A 14,303-nucleotide genomic window follows, 5' to 3' on the forward strand; every position below is an offset into this window, starting at 1 on the left:
CTTGCCTGCTACAGAGAAATTGTTGGTGAAAGGAAGAGTCAGCCAATGTGGCAAACTTCACTGTTGTCTTTCTTTTAAGAAATTGCCACAGCCACCCCAAACTTTAGCAACCACCACCTGGATCAGTCAGCATCCATCAGCACTGAGGCAAGACCTTCTACCAGGCAAACAAATTGTGATTCACTGAAAGCTCAGATGATGGTTAGAACATTTTAGTAAAAGTGTTTTTTAAATTAAGGTATGTGTGTTGCTTTTCTTAGACATGATGCTATGGCACACTTAACAGTCTATAGTAGAGTGTAAACATAACTATTTTATGCACTGGAAAGCCCCCAAATTCAGGTGATGCTTTTTATTGCAATATTTGGTTCATTGCAGTGGTCTGGAATGGAACTTGCCATATCTCTGAGGTATGCCTATCTATTTTTTTGGAAACACTCACAATCAACTTGAAAAACATAACAGAGATCTGAGAAATCCTCAAACATAAAGTAACCCTAAATTCTGTCCATAATTTAAGAGCCTATGTCTGAGTTAACCTAGTTCACAATATAATAACCTAGTTCACAATATAGCACAAATATAGTTCACAATATAATAACCTAGTTCACAATATAGCACAAACCTTTCTCACACCTTTTGTACTCAGCCCATATCGCCAATTAATACCTCCCTTTCTGACTCTCTGATCTGCTAGACCCTGCCCCCTGAATTCCTAACAGTGTATCCCAACTTTAGATGATTTCTTCAGGCTCATGTGATTTCACTGATCTCTAGTCCACTCACAGAAATGGACATAATAAAATGAGAACCTTAAAAAAGCAAGTAAAAGTGATACAGGTGTCCAATGTAAAAATAAGCCCAGGAGCTCTGTGATGTGAAAGGCATTAGTTGAATACCAAAAGGGCAGATGTTAAAAGCTCTGTAGGGTACAGAGGATTCAAAGGCCAAATCAGTGCATATGTTAACCCAAGGAAGAGATTCTGGCAATACAAACATGCTGCCAAATGATGTTTTATTAATAACAATAATAACAGTAACACATACCATTTATTAGGTGTCTATTAGGTGCCAGGCACTGTTAAGAATTTTATATAGTTATGTGATTTAGTTCCTTCATTAGCTCTATAAGAGAGGAATTATCTTAATTTTACAGATGTGGAAACTGAAACTCAGAGAAATAGAGAAACATGTCCATGGTCACACAGCCATTAAATGAGAATGACAGAATCAATCCTGGTTCTGTCAGACTCAAAAGCCCATTATCCTTAATACCATACAAAATCCCTTTCTTACATATTATACCAGTAAGTATAAAGTGTGTCCTTGTAAAGAGAGATCAATGGATTTCGCAGGCAATGTTACAGACCATCTTAAAGGTTCAAACCTTTGGCTTAGCTGGACTTTTGATCCAGCTCCCTCCAAAACAAAGCCTAGTCCCTTTAGCAACTGAATTTTTTGGCTTTCAATTCTTTATTCAGAGGCTAAACCTAAATCCATATCCATTAGCTAATGCCATTTGCTCAGTGCAGTGGTCATTCCCTTTTCTCATTTCCTGGCTCCCTTCAGCATCTATAAAGTGTGTTATTTCTAGACCAGTTGCTCACTATGACAGTGTGTAAAGATTCAGAGCATCTGGCTGCTTCCTGCCAGATGGCTGAACTCTGGTGAATGGCCCCTGACCTATGGACTATGCCGAATGATTTTCTGCTTAAAACAGAAACTCTCATAGAATGTCACATGATGCAAGGCTGGGATTTGACCAAACTCTAGGAGATGCTAAAATCTCAATACGAATGATGATGATAATATTCAAGTACTCTGAGTGCTTCCTATCTGCCAAGCACAGCTTGAAGCAGGTTAGAAGCATCATTTAATAATGTTCATGATGGAATATGAGAGAAAGAATTTATGTGTATGTATGATTTCTGCACAGCAGAATTTGAAAGAACATGGTAAATCAACTATACTTTAATAAAAAAAAAGTTTAAAAAATTATGTTCATTACAAGTGAAGGAAGCAGGTATTATTACTACTAGTCTTGTTTTATAAGTAAAGAAACTGAGGCCCAGAGAAATTAAGTTACTCAAGTCCACCAAGCCAGGAAATATAAGAGCAGAGTTCCTGACTGTTTCTTGCACCGTGTTCTGGTAAGGCAAGTTCGGGATAGATTTGTTCCGCAAAAGGGAGCTAAGACCCAAAGCACCAAATATGAGGAGCAAAAATGCCCCTCATGGAAGCCTTGTTGACAGTGGTTCATTCATAATGGGAAAGAAAATAGTAACTAGCTCCTATCAAGCTCCTTCTTTGTGCCACTTACATATAGTCTGTCAAATAATCTCACAATAACTTTATGTCTTGAAATTAACTCCAATTAAAAGAAAAAAAAAACTAGATTTTGAGATTAGTATTTTCTGCAAGGACACAGTAGATAAAAGACCAAGACTGTATTGGATAGTTACTACCATAGTAATGCTGCATAACAAACCACACTAAAACTTGCTTGCTTAAACAATCACCATATAGCTCACATTCTTCAAATTGACACTTTGGCTTGACTAGGCAATTTCTCTGTTTTTTCCTGGGATTCCTCTTGCAACTGAGGTCAGATGTGGGCCAAGCAGGCAGTTTTGCTGATCTTGACTGAGCTCTTTCATCCCTGTAACTCAGCTGGAACAACTGAGTTGACTGTGCTCTGTTTACATGACAAAAGCAGAGTCTCTAGAGATCTTCCAGATATGTGTTAAGACCACTTGAGGACTATGCTTGGAAATACACACACAAGCTTTCTACCATTTTCTGTTAGTCAAAGCCAAGTCACAATGCCAGCTCAGTTTCAAGGGTTGGAAAAACAAAATCATATTACAAAGGACACAGACCTATTAAAGCAAGACCACTGCCATTTTTGTCATCGACTACTGCAACGCAGAATTCAAACCCAATTCTAACTCCAGAATAATCCTTACTGCTATGCAAAATTACCTCTAATATAAAATTCAAGTTTGCACATTCTTAAATAGAACATTCAGGAAATATATTTATATCTCTTTCTCACAGTATTTTAAATATTTTACTCCATCCTCTTTTTACATACATGGTTTCTAAGAAGTCAGATGTAATTCTTATCTTTGCTTCTCTGTAGATAAGGTGCCCCCTAGCTTCTTTCAGCTTTGATTTTCTGCATCTTGAATATGATACACTTGGGTGCAGGTTGTTGGGGGGGGCATTTTGTGGGGGCGCTTTATCCTATTTGGTGTTCTCTGAGATTCCTGAGTCTGTGGCTTGGTGTCTGACATGAATGTGGGGAAATTTTCCTTCATTACTGCCTCAAATATTTCTTTTTTTTCTTTTTCTTCTCCTTATAGTATTTCCATTACATATGTTACACCTTTTTTAGTTATCTCACAGTTCTTGGTTATTCTGTTCTTTTTTTTTTTTTCCTTAGCTAAAAAACAACTTAAAAAGTTTTGGAAGTTTCTATTGATATATCCTCAAGCACAGTGATTCTTTCCTCAGCGATGTCCAGTCTATTAATGAGCCCATCAAATGCATTTTTAATTTCAGTGGTTTTGATCTGTAGCATTTCTTTTTGATCCTTAGAATTATCTCTCTACTTACATTACCCATATGTTCCCTTTTTTGGGGGGGCACACCTGCAGCATATGGAAGTTCCCAGGCTAGGGGTCAAATTAGAACTACAGCTGCTGGCCTACACTACAGCCACAGAAACACTAGATTTGAGCTGCATCTGTGACCTACACCACAGCTCATGGCAATGCAGTATCCTTAAACCACTGAACAAGGCCAGAGATCAAACATAAGTCCTCATGGATACTAGTCAGATTTGTTTCCACCGGGCCATGACAGGAACTCCTACCTATGTGTTCTTACATGTTGTCTACTTTCTCAATTAGGACCCTTAGCATAGTAATCATAGTTGTTTTATCTGTTTTTGTTTTCAGGGCCACACCCTGGGCATATGGAGGTTCCTGGGCTAGGGGTCGAATCAGAACTATAGCTGCTGGCCTATGCCACGGCCAACACAACTCAGAATCTGAGCCACATCTGTGACCTACACCACAGCTCATGGCAATGCTGGATCCTTAATCCATTGAGTGAGGCCAGGGATTGAACCCACATTCACATGGTTACTAGTTGGGTTCGTTAACCACTGAGCCATGATGGGAGTGCCCACAGCTGTAATCCCCAGTCGGATGATTCCATCATTCCTTCTATATCTGAGTCTAGTTCTGATGCTTCCTGTTTCTTCAAACTGTGTTAACTTTTATTATGCCTTATAATTTTTGGTTGAATGCAGGATGTGATAGAATGGGTAAAAAGAACTCCAGTAAATAGAGATTTAGTGATATGGTGGCAAGCCATGGGGGGCGGGGGGGGGCAAGCATTCTAAAGTCCTATAATTAGGTTTGTCTTTTAGTGAATTTGAGCCCTGGGGCTGTGAACTTTATAAGTACTTGTCAATTTCACCTCCCCTTACTAGGTGGTTCAGGATGGTCAAGGGGAGCTGGGAAGTTTCTTCCCCCAGGTCAGTTAGGCTCTGGTAGAACCCCCATAGGTTATGTTTCTGGTAAAACAGTTTCTCCTGAGGGCAGACTTTGTTCAGAAAAACAGAATGCCCTGGAATATTTCAAAATGGTTCCTTTTCCTCTCCCCCCACCAGAACACGAGGGAATTTTCCTCCAACATTCACTGTGAAATAGTACTTGAGCTCCTAGCAGTAAAACTTACAATGTCATGGAGACCTAACTCTATCTTCCTCATGTAGTTCTTAACTCTCAAACTTGTCCACACTGAACCTCCAACAATGTGTCAGTTATAGTTTGTTTCCACCCTATACTAGTTCCTGTGGAAGCATCTGTTCTTGGATTTTTTTTTTATCTTATAAGTTGCAATTCTTTGTATTGCCTGTCTCCCCAATTTTAGGGGTAGTGGCTTGTCCTAGACTTCACGTGTCTGAAAGAGCTAAGAAGGGCTGTTGACTTTTCACTTCATTCAGCTTTTAACTTTTTAGAGCAGTGTGCTGATTCCTAAGCCTCTCACATGCTTGCCAGAGCAGAAATCAGAAGTCCCGGATCAGAAACTTGAAGAAGTTCTCTTTTCAGCAAATATTGATGATGTTCCTGGCATATACAAGTACCTACTGAGTTGGATTTATCTTTCAGTTTACTCATTAGAGGATCCAAAAGAAAGCGGGATGTGAGGGTAGGAAGAGGGTGACAGCTTCAAGGAGGAAAGATTTCAAGGTTGCAGGGATGAATCTGGAACTCTTTTCTATGGACTTTGCATGCTTTTTGGAGCAATCACTTGGCTCTTGAGAGAGTACAATGAGACTAAAGGCAACTTTTCCTAATGGGGACTTATTTTGGATCATAGTGGGACTCTAAAAGCACATTCAGAAGGGGCCCAAGGAAGCCGAAATTCCTTGAAGCCCAAAGAAGTAGCCAAAAATCCCATCCATCCTCTATCTAGCATTGAGCTAGATATTTTTCACATTAATTTATATGTTCATAAAGAGCCACACTTAGACAGAGACAACCCAAGAACCCAACTATAACTGTCTGCTATTTGGGTTTCAACATTAAATCCACCCATCTCCCTATAACTGTATATGTCTCAGTGTGGACCATCCATTGCTAGAGTATCACTCAGAAATATTTCCTCAGCCTCCTCATAAAAAGGAGAAAGAAAGAAGCCAACTAATTTTGTTTAGTTCATTTCCATTTTACACTTTAAAAAAAATTATTAGTTATGTTTTCGCCGTAGAATTCTTCAAAGGGGAAATCAGCCTCTAAGAGAACAATCTCTTGAAATTCAAATAATATAAAAGTAGCCAATGAAGGAGATAAAAAATCCACCAACCAAGGAAACAGCTTACTTTACATCTTAGTTTGCTCTTCTCTTAAAAGTCTCCTTTAGCTGACAAATGTTTTCACTCAAGGAAAGGAACATTTGTTTCAGGTAATGTTCTTATTCTTGAAGGAAAAGGAAAAGTAAATTCTGAAGTGAAGGGTATCCTGAGGAAATTGTTTGGCAAACGATATATTTCCCTGTTCTTGCTTAATATCATAATGCAATAAATATGCATTACATAGAACCAAGTGAAAGAAAATATTCTTGAAATGTGAAATCAGAATAGTTCCTCAAAGATCACCTGGTCCAAATGCCTTATTTTTTTTGATGAGCTCTGAGACCAAGGGAAGTAAACTTCACTGCCCAAAGTAATCCAGGTGATTAGTGGCAGAACTGAAGCTAGAACCAAAACTTAAAATTCTGTATTCAGGGAGTTCCGTCATGGCTCAGCAGAAATGAATCTGACTAGCAGCCATGAGGACACAGGTTTGATCCCTGGCCTTTCTCAGTGGGTTAAGGATCTGGAGTTGCCATGAGCTATGGTGTGGACTGCACATTGCCATGGCTGTGGCATAGGCCTGTGACTGCAGCTCCAATTCAACCCCTAGCCATGGGTGCGGCCCTAAAAGGACAAAAAAAAAAAAAAATCCATATTAATGTCCTTTCCAATCAGGACTCAAAGAATGTTCTTCCAAAGTCTGCCTCTGTTTGTTCATGGTCTTCTACTAAGCCTACTTCCACTCTCTTAGCAAAAAGATGACATATGAGGCTTAGTACATGCTATCACCTAAGGAGGGACATGATAAAATTCGGGGCATGTTGAACTACAATGGAAAAAATAATTTCTTCATATCTTTAATAACCTCTGAGACTGACCATTTCCTTCAATTACAAATGTAGACAACAAACCATAGCAGTATTTGTAGTTCCCGTGGCTTTGTCACCATGGTAATCAGATATTTTCATCTCCTTCAGTTTCTGTACATTTTGAAACATCCTTTATATTCATAATGATTTTGAAATTATGATACTAATCAGACTTGCTCATAGATATTAATATTTAATGTCTTCATAAAAGGCACATACATTGCCATTTCATAAATGTGCTTTTTAATATTTGGTCATTGGTTTCCTTAGCAACCATGTATGATTTATTTTATGGCAGGCCTTGAACAGGCAATTACATGACGCTGTACCATCCTCCTCCAAAGGTCTTCTGTATCGCAAAATACTTACGAACCCTTCTAGGTCTAGCTACATCTGCAATATAAAACTGGCCTCATTGCCCCATGATAGACAACAAACAAACAAAAATTTTAAATATATCTATAATTGAGGAATAGACCAAAGTGTGATCTCCTTAGACAAAATCAGTATGAGTAATGAAGAGGTCTGCTGAATTTAATTAACCAGATTCAGCAAGAAGGCTTGAATATTAGGATGAAGGGCTGGGCTTCCAGGTTCACAATCAGATAGTGCTTGTCAACCTCTCCTGGGCAACCCTTCCTGTGGCTGTGGCATAGGCCAGCAGCTACAGCTACGATTCAACCCCTAGCCTGGGAACCTCCATATGCTGCGGGTGTGGCCCTAAAAAGACAAAAGACAAAAGATAAAATAAAAAAGAATCAGCTCGTGTGCTAGATACAATCATGCAATGAGACACCATGATAAAAGCTGGTTCCAAGAGGCACAAAGGCTTTCCCTATGGCAAAGATGAAGTCAGCAGCAGTGTGAACTGAAGTCTCAAGCAACTCAGAGAGAACAGAAAGAGTGTGGATGGTGGACCATAATTAGCAGATTATCAAGGAACAATTTAGTAGAAAAAAAGCAGCAGCATCAATGATCACAGCAGGCCCCATGCCACACACTGCAGAGTGTACTGGTTAAGAATCCAAAGGCAGGTCCCAGAGTGTCAAGGTTTGAATTGATTCAGCCTCTTCCAATACGTAATCTAGGCAAGTTATTTCATCTTTCCATGCTGTAAAATATGAAGAGATGTTCCTACTTCATAGAGTTTTGTGAGACCAAAATGAATACATTTGAGGAAAGTACATATAAGCACTCAATAAATGTGAACTATCAGTGGAAGCAATTGCTCTGAGTACATACACAGGACAACTATGCTCTCCATCGTATTGTGCAAACTAACTCTTTTCCAATGCATCAACTGCTGTGGGCATTAGAAGCATATGAAGGTTACATATGTCAGATCCCTTGGAGTCCTTGGGGATATGTGAAGGAAGCATTTCATGGAAATAATTTGATTTTTTGAAATATCAAAATTGAGAGTATTATTAGAAAGGTGAAACATGAGACAGAGTAATTAACCCTTCACAGTGATTCTCTTTTTGCAACCCTTTATGATAAAAAATAATGGTAATTATGGGTACAAGAAAATCATTTAGCAAGTTCCTGAATTATCTTTGATCTTAAACACTAAATTTTAGTATCCTACGTCATGTATTATATCTCAGTCACAAGAAAGCACCCAGCACTATGTCTGATCCACCATAAGAATGCAGAAATGCCTCTGAATGAATGAAAAACAAGTGGGCTCTCTGCTGTGAAAGGTAAGTCTTATGGAATTCTTACATAATTCCCAATACCTGTGAATATATTTCATTTTTAATGCTCTTGATGTCCTGCTACAGTATACATTCCAATGCATCTGTCCAAGGCGTTAAAAAAAAAAAAGTGCCATTTGTTAATTTACTAATTTTTCTTCCCTGCTGGTGTTATCGACAGCACAGTGACCAGGGCCTGGATTTTTATTCTAATCTGGTACTATCACATAATTTTGGTCACCATATTTTATGGATCAGTTTCTTTAGAATAATAGCCTACTTATTATATACAAGAGGGACACATGCTTACACTCCCCCAACCAATTCCCAGGGTAACTTCAGTTTCTTGTCCACGCAAGAGTGACAATAGCAAATCTAAACCAATTTATTATTCACTTCTTGATTAGCTATCCAGGAGACCCTAGTGTTTACAAATGTCCAGGACTGTAAAGGGGATGCCAGATTGACTAGATTAGTGTCTTTTATTTCTAGAGCATGTGTGGTCAAGGCAAAGCTGCAGCATCCCTGGGAGAGGTTATCGTCTATTATGCACAGTCTGGAACAGTCCTCTAGTCTGCTGCATGGCTCTATGACTGCCCAAAGCTACCCTCTCCTTTGTCCACTGGCTCCAGCACCCAACAGGCTGGTAAAAAAATTTCATGCATAGATTCTAAGGGGCCCAGGCATCTCATCACTTACAAGCTCAAAAGTCAGAACAGTTTTCTTCCATTTCCTTTTACAGTTCTGCTCTACCCTCTCTTAGGCTCTTAGGCTCTGATTACAAAATTGTAAACCCTAATGAGCGACAGAATTTTGACAATGTTTGATGATGTCCTCAATGCCAGTGGGTGACCACCATCTTTCTGGTTAAAGCAGATAGAAAAAAATACACATTTGAATTGTGATGACATATTTGGCTGCAAATGGGACATTATGAAATACTCCAAAATGAACTCAAGAAAATATTTATTAAGAACCAGGAGTTCCGGTCTTGGCTCAGCGGTTAACGAACCCGACTAGGATCCATGAGGATGGGGGTTCGATCCCCGGCCTTGCTCAGTGGGTCAAGGATCCTGCATTGCTGTGAGCTATGGTGTAGGCTCAGATCCCGCATGGCTGTGGCTGTGGCATAGGCCAGTGGCTACAGCTACGATTCAACCCCTAGCCTGGGAACCTCCATATGCTGCAGGTGTGGCCCTAAAAAGACAAAAGATAAAATAAAAAAGAATCAGCTCGTGTGCTAGATACAATCAAGGCTATAATGAATGCAACTGACATCTTTGTGGGCCTTACTTTGAGAACACTAAAACAAATGAAACACCTAGATGATGTTAGTTAAGGGTAAGTTTGTCGGTATTGGTACAAAGCAAAGAAAGATTTATCATTTGGGCTGGATGTGGATTAGTGAGCGTCATGGAGATGAACCTGGATTGGACTTTTAAGTGTATCATCAAACCTGAATCTACATAAAATGTACAGAAATAAAGAATTTGAAATCCTCAGTAATCACACACACTGCTGTATATTAATAACCCTTATACAACATGTTTCCTTACCTGTATATACTTTTGGGGTAATCTATTAAGCTGCTTTAATGTTCTTAATAAATTTGGTGGTTTGGGCTATTATAGTAAGCATACCTTTTGTAAACCGGCTTTTATTCTTGGAAGCAAGGAGAGGGTTTATTTTCAAAGCAGACTGGCAAGGAGATGGGAGAACAAACCTGAACTATATCTCTGAGAAGGCCAGGACCTGGGAAATTTATGGGATCAGGAATAGACACAGTGGCCTGAGGTGTGGACACCATGGGCAGTGTGGGGAGGAAAGGTGACTGGAAAAAGGTGTGGGAATCGTCCTTCTGCAAAGGGGTAACTAGGCTACAGACCTCTGCAGGTTCACTAGGTCGCCAGCTGACACACGCACAGGTCCAACTGAGGGGCCGGTGGACCTATCCAATCTCACCAGCTCAGCCCCAACTAGACGCAGCTGAGACTCCAAGTTCCTGGTGACAACTTAGGCAAACATCTTATTGTTTGGGCTCTATGCAGCTTGGAGTACATGCAAGTCTTTACAACCTTGATTAGTGATGGGAGGTGGAATGGGTTTCACTTTTGGGCTCAGGATGCAATCCCTTCATCTTTGGATCATTCCTCAGTCTGGAGGGAGAAAGGGGCAAGGTCAGCTCCACCCACGTCCTGCCAATAATGGGTGTAGACCCCACAAGGGCTTGAGGAATGACTGGTTAGCACTCATTTGAGAGTATTCAAGTTCACATTTTAATCCAAAATGACAAATACTACCTATGTGCCAGGCACTTATAGGCCCCAAATTGGTAACACACTCCAAAGATATACCTTCAGGGGTCACACAGAAAGCCAGACATTGTTAGCATTTAGGATTTGGGGGTGTTTATCAAGGAAAAGGTCAAGCAGGGATTGTGTTTCAATTTTTATGTGTTTTAGTGTTTCCTTCATTATCCATTTGGGGGAAACACTTAGATATTAAATACAGAAGGTACATAGGCTGGGAAAAGTTTCTCCAATATCCCAACCAAGTAGAACTTTGATGGGGTAGACACTAGGGTTTTTGGTTGTTTTTTTTTTAATCTATGACGGGGGAAAAGAAAGTTTCAGCTTAGTCAAGGAAAAGAGGATAGGTGACCAGCCTAATTGATAGGTTACATCTTAAGTCAGTGAAGTTAGGGGTAGTCCAAAAATTGACTGGCACAACCAAGAGGTAAACATGATTGAGTACAGAAAAAGGTCTTGGATGATAGATCCATTGCTAGAGAGATTACCTACTTTTGCCTGAGCTGTCCTTGTAAGTCCTTAAGAAACAAAGGACTTACAAAAGAAAAGATCATTCTTACAACCTAGCAATTTACTTAAATTGCATCTTTACCAAAGCCACCACAATAGCTAGCCTACTCACCTTGATGTCTTGCTCACAGCTTCGGGAAAACAACTTAAGATCTGCTGGGGTTCACCCGGCCCCTGGGAGAAGTCAGTGCCTGCGTCTGGAACCAGCCTAGGTTTGGATGATCTTGGTCCTGGTTTTTGTCAAGCATGGTTTCCGTTGCCCATCTATTGCTCATAAGGTCCAGTCCAGCAATGATGGAGCCAGTCTTCTGAATGTTTATTCTCCAAGATTTTGTCCTTGAGGGTCACAGTCTTCTCCTTTAAAGGCTTCGTTCAAAGGGCTTTGCTATGAATCCAAAGGAAGGATCCAGAAGTGGCAATGCCAGCCATTCCAAGAAGCCCTAAAATTGTCTTGGTGGGAACTACAAGTCTGGCTAGAGCTTTCCCTTCCTTCAGGAAGCAGCTCTCTGTCCTTAAATTCAAAACTCCAAAATATTTAGCAGAGGGCTAAAAACTCTGCCTTTTTCCTGCATGGGCTCCAAAGCCAGAGTGCACAAGCCCAGATTTGGGGTGCAAGTGTCCTGAGTGAAGGTACACCTGCACAAACCCCCCTACAAAACCAGCAGGCTCAGGGTATTTATGAGGTCAGGAATAAGGAGACAGCAGTCTGAGGCATGGGAAGCACCAACAGTGTGGGGAGGGTGAAGAAAGGTGATTGGAAAATGGTGTGGGAATTGTCCTTCTGCGCAGGCGTAACTAGGCTTCAGGCCTCCACAGGTTCACCAGGTCACCAGCCGACTTGCACACACGCCCAGCTGAGGGATTGGTGGTCCTATCCAGTCTCATCAGCTCAGCCCAAACTAGACACAGCTGAGACTCTTAAGTTCCTGAAGACAGCTCAGGCAAATGTCTTACTCTTTAGGCTCCATGCAGCTTAAAAGATGCATTAAGAGTTAAAAAGACCTTGATTGCTGAAAGCAAGTGAAACGGATTTGACTCTTTACCCATGGTTTCAATTTGAGAATCAAACGAGAAACATAGCTGTCATCTGTAACAGAAGGAGGTTTTAACAATGAGATTGATCATGGTAATAAGGTCAGCGATGAGGTGTTTGATTATGATTATTCTTTGAATTATTTTTTAATTTTATATTTTTATTGAAATATAGTTGATTTACAATGTGTTAGTTTCAGGTGTACAGCATATATATAAATATATGTGTGTATACACACACATGTGGATGCTTTTATAGATTCTTTTCTCATATATGTTATTTCAAAATATTGAGTGTAATTCCCTGTGCTATACAGTAGATCCTTGTTGGTTATCTATTTTATATATAGAAGTATATATATGTTAATCTCAAAATCCTAATTTATTGCTCTTCCCCATCCTTTCCCCTTTGGTAATCATAAGTTTGTTTTCTATGTCTGTGAGCCTATTTCTGTTTTGTATTTAAGTTTTTTTGTATCATTTTCTTTAGATTCCATGTATGTGTTGTCATATGATATTTATCTTTCTCTGTCTGGTTTACTTCACTTAGTATAATAATCTGTAGACCTATCCATGTTTCTGCAAATGGCATTAATTCATTCTTTTTTATGGCTGAGTATTGTTCTTTTGTGGGGGGCAGTATGTATACACATTTACGTATATCTTTATCCATTCATCTATCAATGGACATTAAGGTTGCTTCCATGCCTTGACTATTGTAAATAGTGCTGCAGTGAACAGTGGAGTGCATGTATCTTTTTCAATTGTGGTTTCCTCTGGATAGATGCCTGGGGTGAGATTGTAGGATCATATGGTAGCTCTATTTTTAATTTTTAAAGGAACCGTGATACTGTTCTTCATAGTGGCTGTGCCAATTTACATTTATACCAACAGCATAAGAGGGTTTCTTATTCACCACACACTCTCAGCATTTATTATTTGTGCTTGATGATGGCCATTCTGACTGATATGAGTTGATATCACATCGTAGTTTTGATTTGCATTTCCCTAATAATTAGTGATATTGAACATCTTTTCATGTGTCTTTTGGCCATCTGTATGTCTTCACTGTAGAAATGTCTATTTAGACCTTCTGCCCATTTTTTTATATTGGGCTATATGAGCTGTTTATATACTTTGGAGATTAATCCCTGGTCAGTTGCAAAATTTGCAAATATTCTCTCCCATTCTTTAGGTTGTATTTTTGTTTTGTTTATGGTTTCCTTTCTTGTGCAAAAGCTTTTAAGTTTAATTAGGTCTCATTTGTTTATTTTTTATTTTATTTTCATTAGTCTAGGAGATGGATTCCAAAATACTTTGCTGCAATTTATGTCAGAAAGTGTTCTACCTATGTTTTCTTCTAGGATTTTACAGTATCCAGTTTTACATTTAGGTCTTTAATCTATTTTAAGTTTATTTTTGCGTATGGTACTAAAGAATATTCTAATTTCTTTTTTTTTTTTTTTTTTTTTTTTTTGTCTTTTTGCTATCTCTTGGGCCGCTCCCGCGGCATATGGATGTTCCCAGGCTAGGGGTCAAATTGGAGCTGTAGCTGCCGGCCTACACCAGAGCCACAGCAACACGGGATCTGAGCCGCGTCTGCAACCTACACCACAGCTCACGGCAACGCCGGATCGTTAACCCACTGAGCTAGGGCAGGGACCAAACCCGCAACCTCATGGTTCCTAGTCGCATTCGTTAACCACTGCACCATGACGGGAACTCCTATTTTCATTCTTTTATATTTAGCTGTCCAGTTTTCCCAGCACCACTTTATGAAGAGACTATCTTTTCTCCATTGTATATACTTGCTTCCTTTGCTGTAATTTAATTGATCATAGGTATGTGGGCTTATTTATGGGCTTTCTTCCTGTTCTATTTCTGATCTATATTTCTGTTTTTGTGCCAGTACCGAATTATTTTAATGTCTGTAGCTTTGTAGCATAGCCTGAAGTCAGGGAGCCTGACTCCTTCAGCTCTGTTTTTCTTTCACAAGATTACTCTGGCTCTTCAGGGT

At 39.6% G+C, this 14,303-nt stretch overlaps 1 protein-coding gene across 1 annotated transcript in view; it reads right to left on the reverse strand.

The window, feature by feature from the left end:
* Positions 1-11,366: 11,366 nt before the first annotated feature.
* The window catches only part of LOC110259278 (uncharacterized), a 312,263-nt gene continuing 309,326 nt past the window's right edge, over positions 11,367-14,303 (reverse strand). Inside the window, exon 6 of the transcript XR_014837071.1 lies at positions 11,367-12,341. The gene's annotated coding sequence lies outside the window, so the exon portion shown is untranslated. The remainder of the gene's footprint in view (positions 12,342-14,303) is intronic.

This window comes from Sus scrofa, chromosome 2 (assembly GCF_054392235.1).
Source record: "Sus scrofa isolate SSC_HxYL_T2T_F1_AM1 chromosome 2, Sscrofa_HxYL_maternal_Yorkshire_Landrace_v2.0, whole genome shotgun sequence".
Taxonomy (NCBI): Eukaryota; Metazoa; Chordata; class Mammalia; order Artiodactyla; family Suidae; genus Sus; species Sus scrofa.